This window comes from Mastomys coucha, unplaced genomic scaffold (assembly GCF_008632895.1).
Source record: "Mastomys coucha isolate ucsf_1 unplaced genomic scaffold, UCSF_Mcou_1 pScaffold6, whole genome shotgun sequence".
Taxonomy (NCBI): Eukaryota; Metazoa; Chordata; class Mammalia; order Rodentia; family Muridae; genus Mastomys; species Mastomys coucha.
This window is the reverse complement of record NW_022196912.1, coordinates 82,945,202-82,954,720: the sequence shown is the minus strand read 5'-3', so window position 1 is coordinate 82,954,720 and position 9,519 is coordinate 82,945,202. Positions and strand designations below refer to the sequence as shown.

Genomic DNA, 9,519 nt, shown 5'->3' with positions numbered 1-9,519 from the left:
TATGTTTTCAGAAGTAACTATTTGGCTTTCCCTGGGGAGTGAGGTGCTATTCCCTGGAGAAGGCTACCTCTCTTGCTGTTAGCTTTATTGAGTTAAGTGTAGTTCTCTCTGTAGGGTTGAAGTTTCACGGATGTTTTTCCATCCACTTTGGCATGGTACTTGCTATTAGCCTTCTTCAGCTCACATTTAATTGGTCATGTTGATGAGATGTTTTGGTGTAGCTTCTCATATTACTTGGAGACACAATCTCATAGGAAATCCGATCCTCTTGCTTTTACAATTTTTTCCACATTTTTTTTTTTTGAGCCTAAGGTGCCAGAGTGTTTTATGGTTGTATCCACTGGGAGTGGGCTCCACAACTTTGCAGTTTTCTAATTATAGAATAAGTAAATCAAGAATGGTTCTTTCAAGTATGAAAAATCTTTCATGAAAATATGAAATGTGCCTATATATATTTCACTAAAGGCCAAGCTCCAAATTTCTAAAATTTTACCAAACAACCTAGCCTGTTGCCAAGACTCTAGGTTACTTTCCAAAAATTGACAGCAAGCTTTCTGAAGGCGACACCTGCACAACTCATTGAACCAGGAGAAGTTGAGCTAGCACCTAAATTGAACCTCCACTCCTATTTTCCAGCATCTTCATAAAGGAAAGTATTCTGCAGGTTACAAAAATTAAGAAACATAAACATAAAGGTGAGAAACCTTCCCATCCCCATTTTGTTTGTAAAAGCAGTTTTGAATCTGTAACCAAGTTATGTTTTGGTTTATTATAAAACTTGGATTTCTGTTTCTCAGACCTGGGCTGTGCCTTAATCCAGTAAACATAGAATTTACAGTTAAACAACCCCCCTAACCCCACGCAGGGGAACCTGTTCTCAAAAGGGCTCTATATCCATTGTTTAAAGACTGAGTTTCCTTAACTGCTTGGTCTCACTTCTACAACCATGCTTCCTTACAAAATCCACCACCCTATGGTTTTGTCCTATACAAAGGACTTAAGACGTTGTCTCAGGGAGGTCTCATGAACTCTGCCTTAGGGAGAGACAGCTGCCCATATAGCTCTGATGTGTGCACAAATAAAGCTTGTTTTAATTTTGCCACAATCGGACTAGTGGCCTTACTCTTCTCATCTATAGGATTAACAAAGCTATCCATGAAACTTTTGATAAACAATGGTGTCGGCCGGCAAGATATGCTAGGTCAACAGTGGCACGAAGCTTCTGAGAGTAGCCAACAAACAATAAATTTGACGTTAGGCCCACTCCACATGATGAAACCTATATCCAACACTGGTTGGGTGACCACGGTCTAGATGTGTGTAATGTCTGTCTCACACAGGGAGTGGAACATCTTGGAACACTAAGCCTTAAATGGATTATCTCCATCAAAAACTTCCCCCTCAGAGCTCAGGGAACCCTTTGGAAGAGTATAAAGAGCCAAAGGTATAGGAGACATCAAGAAAAGCTGGCGGTCATGAACTACGCCCAGGGACCTGACAAGGGCACTGTTGAAGTGCGCCATGCCCTTCCTTGAAATGCAGAAAGACCTGGGCATTAGCCTAGAATGGTACTTTTTGTTCCTAAGTGCTGAGCAGCCCTACAAAGAATGTTGCTCAGTGCCATGCTTTTGAAAAAGAGTGGATAAAATGTGCACGTGGGATCAGTGCGACCTGGGCGATAAAAGAGTGCAAGAGAGTTTGAGGACTTCGAAGAATGATTTCTTTGGTTCAAAAAAACCCGATAAGGCTGATGCATGAAATCAAGCAACAGCAGGAAGAGGGTGGGGGTGGAAAGCTAATGAAGGAGGGGAAATACACCCTTCCACCTTACCAAGCAGGCAAGGAGGAGCCCAGACCCTGAGCAGAGCAGCTGGAAGCAGCTTTTCATGCTCTGGTTCCACTGGGGAGAGAGAGTAGTTAAGGAAAGCTCCTTTATCAAGTATGTAAAAATAAAGGATTACTCAATATTAAAAAATAAGAAAAAAAGAAAAAAAGGAAAAGAAACCATGGCCATCGGAACCAATGTTAGTAAAGCTCATATGAACTCACAGAGACGGAAGAAGCTTGCATAGGACCTGCAAGGGTCCTCACATGCCTTCTGAGTATGTACATATTATGGCTTCCAGTTAGTGTTTTTATGGGATTCCTGAGTGTGTGAATGAGTGGTTCTGTTTCTTGTGCCTTTTTTTGGACTCTTCCTGTTGGTTTGTTTTATCCAACTTGATCTGATATCTTTGTTTTATATTATCATATGTTGTTATATTAAAATGGTAATTTGAAGAATTAATGAATGAAAACATAGATAATAGTATAAAGATTAACAATTGAACTGTCATTTAAACCTGCTGAGAGATGGAAAATCAGTTTTCTCCAGTGGAGTGTCACTATATCAACCACTCTGGGACAGTGTATGTGTGTGTGTGTGTGTGTGTGTGTGTGTGTGTGTGCACTCTTATTTGGGTCCAGATTGGTGGGGGTTTTTTGGGTGTTGTTTGTTTGTTTTGTTTTTGTTGTTGGTATGTTTGTTTTGTGTTGTTTTGTTTTCTTGCTTTTGGGAGTTTTGTTTTAATATTGAGTAAATATTTTCTTTTATTTGAGAAAAAAGTTAAAGTTGTGTGGGTAGGAAGGAAAGAATTTGATAAGACTAGAGGGAGGGGCAGAATATGGTCAAAATATATTTAAATTTAATACTTATTTGAAATAATGACAACATAAGAAAACAATAAAAACATTTAGAACATATCCATAATTACTCAGTGGGATCAGTGATATGAAACAATGTGAAAGTGTAAAATGTAGCTTTTTTTAATTAGTTATTTTCTTTATTTACATGTCATATGTTTTCTCCTTTCCCAGTTTCCCTTCCAGAAAACAAACAAACAAACAAACAAACAAACAAAAACAACAAGAATGAACCCCTGTTGCTTCCCCCCCTCCCAATGCTTGCCACCCTACCCTTTCCCACTTATTGGCCCTGGCATTCCCCTACACTGGGGCACAGAGGGGACCCAGCTATACCACTCTTGGGCATATACCCAGAAGATGCTCCAACATGTAATAAGGACACATGCTCCACTATGTTCATAGAAGTCTTATTTATAATAGCCAGAAACTGGAAACAACCCAGATGTCCCTCAACAGAGGAGTGGATACAGAAATTGTGGTACATCTACACAATGGAGTACTACTCAGCTATTAAAAACAATGAATTTATGAAATTCTTAGGGAAATGGATGGATCTGAAGAATATCTTCCTGAGTGAGGTAACCCAATCACAAAAGAACACACATGGTATGCACTCTCTGATAAATGGATATTAGCCCAGAAGTTCAGAATACAGAATGACAGCCTAAAATGTAGCTTTTATACAATAGATGTAATTGTCAATCTAGAGGCTCACTGCTGAATAATGTCACCCTTTCTAGTTCTTTCTGAATTCTGGCTGACTGGTTTAACTTATCTGTTCTGGCTAAAACTCCTCTCCAAGATGACTGATTCAAACTGGATTCTCTCAGCTTCTGACTGAATTGTTCTGCTTGGCCTCATACTAACTTTGTCAACATGTTTTAATGTTCTGGCTCCTTCCAATTCTCTGGTTCATTCTGTGTTCACCTACCTCTAGCTTGTTCTCTCTGCAACTTGTGTCTGTTAAACTGCCCTACATACATACCATACTTTTCCCTCTCTTGCTCTTCTATGTCCTCTCTTTTCTGAATGTTCTTGTCAGAGTTAGGCATAACTTATCAAATCTTTCTCTTATTTGCCCCTTAATTACACATCACTTTCAAACATGGCTGCTTCCTTACCTACAACCGTGTTTGGGATTTAAGGTATGTACTTAGGGCATATGTCTATTCCAGCCAGAGGAATGAAAGGTGTTTGGCAGGTCTGCATTCCAGGTGGACCTTGAGTGTGATCTCTTGCCAGAGCAGTCATATTACTGGATAAAAATTCCTCTACAGAAGAGGGAAAGCAGAATTGATTTTTGTTGACTCTTAAACTGACTGAAAGTAAGCAATTAACAACATCATTGTATTTAGAATGGAAAGAAGGAATTAACATAGAAAACTAGTATACAATGAGATGATGGAGTCTGTCAAGCTTTAACACTGGCTGTGTGGCTCAATCTAGAAATAGAACCACTTGTGGTAAGATAAATACTGTGATCTTTTTTTGTGGTCTCTGAACGGAAGACAAAACTCTCTATGTCTTTGTAGACAAATGCCTTTTTAAATGTCTCTTAGAAACATTGCATGCTGCATACTATATCACATAGCTAATAAGCCTCACAGACACAAAGCACAAACAGTTTTAGAAGATAAAGCAATAAACTCCTTTTGAGGAGAGATGAAACATTTCTAGAAGTTATTAAAACAGTAATAGATGTGCAAGAAGGAGGATGGCTGGGGCTCTGTGAAGTAGCCTGGTGCCCACATTCACATCAGAGCCTCAATGACCAAGGATCTCCTTCATCCCTCCAGCAGATACATGTAGCATCATGTCTTCTTTGGGTTCTATCCTCAATGTGACACAATAAAGCTGTCTAACAAAGAAATGTAACATTTTTCCTGTCTATACAATTTTTACTTGAATTAAGTCATCTGAAATCAATGTTGTCATCACTTCAAAAATTAGTTAAGATTACAATAGTAGAAAAAGTGACATTTCTTTGCTAGCCATCTTTCTGATTTTCTGCAGTTAGGGATGCTAATCACCTGACACACCAAGTCTAAAATATTCACCCTTGTCCTATATTCATTGATCCATTCAGTCCACCAAACAAAAAAAATTAAATGGTTGAATGATTACAGTTGCTCCCTCCCACTGAACTGTAATGAGGGTGATGGAAAGAAGGGACAACCCAATTCTACGTATCAGGCTCTAGCAGCAATAGTATTTTTTAGCACCTGGGTAATATTTGAAAGTCCATAGTGGTAAAGGAACATTTGCCAAGCCTTAGTATATAGAAAAGAAAATAAATAAAACAAACACAGGGATATTACATTTAAACAAATAATGCCCTGGACAAGTTTAAAATAACAAATCTTGGAAGACGGGGCACCAAGAATATACTGTAAAACATGACTTTTTGAAAAATAAGTTGAAGTTAAGTTGTTTAAAATTTTTGTTGAATAAATATCTTTTTGCTTTGCAAGAAAAAAATATTCAGTAACTCACATGAGTAAATCATGGTGGTGGTAGAAAGTTCCTTTCTATTTCCCTGATGAAGAGGAGGTTTCTTCCATGCTCAGTTCTGAAAACCCTGCAGAGGTCAGAATTCCATCTAGACCTGTGCTACTTAAACTCCCATTCAGCGAGGGCACCTGCAAACTCAAGGAGGAAATGCATAGTGGATTAAGAAGACTGAGTAGTGACCACATTACTTGACATTACCAGCAAATCACTATTAAACCACAACCTTTACTTCCTTGTTCATCCACAAGATCACACATTTATAATAAAGACATCATGGTATAAAACATTTCATAAACTTGAAAATCTCAGAGCTCTATGGATCCAAACACTTTAAAAGTCGTCTGTTTAAAAGTATTCAGTGTCTTTTAAACTTCAAAATCTCCACAAAACTCCAAAAATCTCCTTTTTAAAAGTTTAAAGCCTCTCAATTGTGGGATTATATAAAATCAAAAATAGATACATTACATACTTTCTTACTTCAAGAAGCAAACACCATGGCTCAGTCACAATATGAATGATACAAAACCCAGCTCCCAACCGTGTACAAAACAAAATGTCCAATATCTGGAATCCACACAAGATCATGATCTGCTCTAAAAGGCTTGTGTCACTTCTCTGGCTCTGCCCTGTGCAGCACACAAAGCTTCTCTTCTAGGCTTGGGCAGTCTCCACTCTATCTCTTCTTGGTCATCATCTCATGGTATTGCAGTCTCCAAAATGCTGGGGTCTTCTGTTGAAACTAGACTGTATTTTCACCAGTAGCCTGTATTTTCTTCTGGGCTCCCTTGAAATGCTAACTCTCAACTTCTCTGCATGACTCCTTCAATTCCAGCACTTTAACTGCTACCGAGGTTTCACCTTGACCAATAGCCCCTCCTGTTCACTCACCATGCCAAACCTCATCTGCTTTCCAAGACCTCTTAATACCTTGAAAACCAATACCACCTGGATGACTCTTACAGTACCAAGATCATCTGCCAGCATGAGGTACAAGCATGGCTGCCTCTGGAACACAGCCTCTGTATGCCAACTCTCAGGAAACACTTTCCAGAAAATTTTACCACTATAATGCTTTTCTTTTTTCTTTTTTTGTTTTTTTTTAATTACTGCCAATTTCTAGGGCCCTGCTAATCAGCATCAATTTTTCCAGAAAATTTTTACTTTAATCATGTTGGTCTCTTGTTAATGCTGACTGACTTTAAGCCCCAGCTGACCAGACTGACCGAATCTTAATTCAAAATAGGAAATACGCAATGGCTTTGATAGTCTTTAACTCTCAAATTTCTCTCTATAACTTCATAAGCCAGGTCCTCATCCTCTGAATTTCTCTCAGCTTGTTTTATTTCTAAGCTCCACAGAACAGCTAACCATACTTTGAAGATACAATGGCTTTTTTAAAAATTTATTTATTTATTTATTTTTCTTTTTTATTAGATGTTTTCTTTATTTACATGTCATACAATATCTCCTTTCCTAGGTTCCCCTAAAATAAAATAAAATAAAATAACAAAAACAAAAACAAAAACAAACCCCTGTTCCATCCCCCCTCCCCCTGCTCACCACCCCACCCTCTCCTGCTTCCTGGCCCTGGCATTCCCCTTCATTGGGGCACAGAACCTTCACAGGGCCAAGGGCCTCTCCTCCCATTGATGACCGACTTGGCCATCCTCTGCTATACATGTGCTGCTGGAGCTATTATTCTCACCATGTGTACTCTTTGCTTGGTGGTTGAGACCCTGGGAGCTCTGAGGGTACTAGTTAGTTCATATTGTTGTTCATCCTAAGGGACTGCAAACCCTTCAACTCCTTAGGTTCTTTCTCTAACTCCTTCATTGGGGACTCTGTACTCAGTCCAATCGATGGCTGTGAGCCTCTACTTCTGTATTAGTCAGGCACTGTCAGAGCCTCTCAGGAGACAGCTATATCAGGCTCCTGTCATCCAGCACTTGCTGGCATCCACAATAATGTCTGGATTTGATGATTGAATATGGTTCCAAAATACGTCCATAGTCATCCCCAAAACAAAGCAGCCAGGTTTGTCCCAACAATTCCTGACTGCTGATACCCATTTCTTTCCTAGCTAGGGTTACTTTGCTAAGAAGAGACTCTATGGCCAAAAGAAATCTGGAGAAGACATGTTTAATTGGATTTATATTTCCACATCACTGCTTATTGAAGGAAGTCGGGACAGGAACTCTACCTGGTTCAGAAACTTGGAGGCAAGAGTTAATGCTGAGATAGAGGAAGGGCACTATGTGTTGGCTTGCTCTCCATGGCTTGCTCAGCCTGCTTTGTTATACCAGTGCAGGGGTGGTACTACCCAAAATGGGCTAGGCCCATCATCAGTCAATCACTAATTAAGAAAATATCCTCACAGGCTTGGCTCCAGCCTGATCCTATGGAGACATTTTATCAATTGAAGTTCCTTCCTCTTCAATGATTCTAAGTTGTGACAAGTTGCCATTAAACTATCCCGCACAAGTAGTTCTGTGGTAGATAATAAGATACAGTTTTAGTAGCTCACAAATAAATGCTCAGAATGAGAAAAAGTAAAATAATACTAACATCTGTTTCCTACTTGTACTGGCTGGTTTTGTGTGTCAACTTGACACAGGCTGGAGTTATCACAGAGAAGGGAGTTTCAGTTGGGGAAGTGCCTCCATGAGATCCAGCTGTGGGGCATTTTCTCAATTGCCCCTTGTGGGTGGTATCATCCCTGGGCTGGAGGTCTTGGGTTCTATAAGAGAGCAGGCTGAGAAAGCCAGGAGAAGCAAGCCAGTAAAGAACATCCCTCCATGGCCTCTGCATCAGCTCCTGCTTCCTGATCTGCTTGAGTTCCAGTCCTGGCTTCCTCTGGTGATCAACAGCTATGTGGAAGTAAGCTAAATAAACCCTTTCCTCCCCAACTTGCTTCGTGGTCATGATGTTGTGCAGGAATAGAAACCCTGACTAAGACACTACTGTCCCATATTCAAACATGATAAGTCTAGAATTGATCTGGACATTTGAATTCTTAAATCCCTGGCCCCCCACAGGGGGAACTGACTACCACAGTTTTAAGGCAAGATATTTCAAATTTTTCCTTCAGAAAACTCAAATGGAATTTGAAAGGAAGGAAATTTTAGTTGTAAAGTGTTTATGTAAACATCAGGTACAGTACAATATTATGATCCTCAGCATCATAGAATTCTCCAAATCTCTTGCTATGTAGCATATTCTGAATCACAATGTGTGTATGTATATATGCATATATGTATGTATGTATAGACAGAGCTTAATTTTTTTCTTTTTAGATTTTTTTGAGTGGAGGTCAGTGCTGAATATTGAACCCAAAAATCTCTCTCCATCCTGATAAGTCAGGTACTCTACAATTCAATAACATCCCCACTCTATAAAGACAGTTATTTTTAATGTGTTGGCTCATGTGTTTTTGGAGTCTGTCAGTTCTAAAGGTACAGAGGGACCCTGAAATTAAAGATCTAGGATGGCCCCATCCTTCAAGTAATGCCAAAGTTCCAATCTAATGCTATAGATAGGAGCTGATGCTGCACTTCAAGTTTATTGGTTTTTCAGCCTGGCAGAATTTCCTTCTTTTCTGGGAAGATCATTCTTTTGTTCTAGACAGGTAGAAAAGAGTACTCCCACTATGGAAGGAATCTTCTTTTGTTAGTCAGCTGATTTGAATGGATAGCTCAGTTGAAAACCCTCTCACAGAAACATTTAGCTACATCATAGCTAAATGAACATTTCCAGATCTAAATGACATAAATCTCTGTAATTCTTTACAGATTTTTTGACAGACTATCTTATATCCAATTGTCGCAGAAATCATGAAATCACTTTCATTGTTGATGATTGATTGAAATCATTGTTTAGGATTGATTGCAATATATCCCACTCCATCTCCTGTATTCTGAACTTCACCGAACCAAACTTAGAGTAATAGGGATGCAAACACAGATATAATTTTAGTGCTGTAATGAAAACTATTTTAAAATATTGGGGTGTGTGTGTTGTTGTGTCACTTTCTTACTTTTGTGACAAAACAGGACAGAACAACCTAAGAGGCTGGAGGCTTCCATAGTTTCAGAAACACTGGGCTATGGCCAAAGCACATGACAACAGGAGCTGGTCATTTGTTGATAACAAGTACCTGAAGTCCCTGGGGACATCTCATCTTCAGCTATCAGGAAGAGAGAGAACTCAAGACTTATCTACATGTAAGACCCACTCCCAGAGTTCTGATAGCCTCTCTCCATGAGGGACCATAGAACCTCAAAAACTTACACCATCTGGGGCCTGGGACCAAATATTCATATACAT

At 39.3% G+C, this 9,519-nt stretch overlaps 1 pseudogene; it reads left to right on the top strand.

Moving 5' to 3' along the window:
- The first annotated feature begins 1,521 nt into the window (after window positions 1-1,521).
- Window positions 1,522-1,861, top strand: LOC116080849 (annotated as a pseudogene).
- Window positions 1,862-9,519: the final 7,658 nt, after the last annotated feature.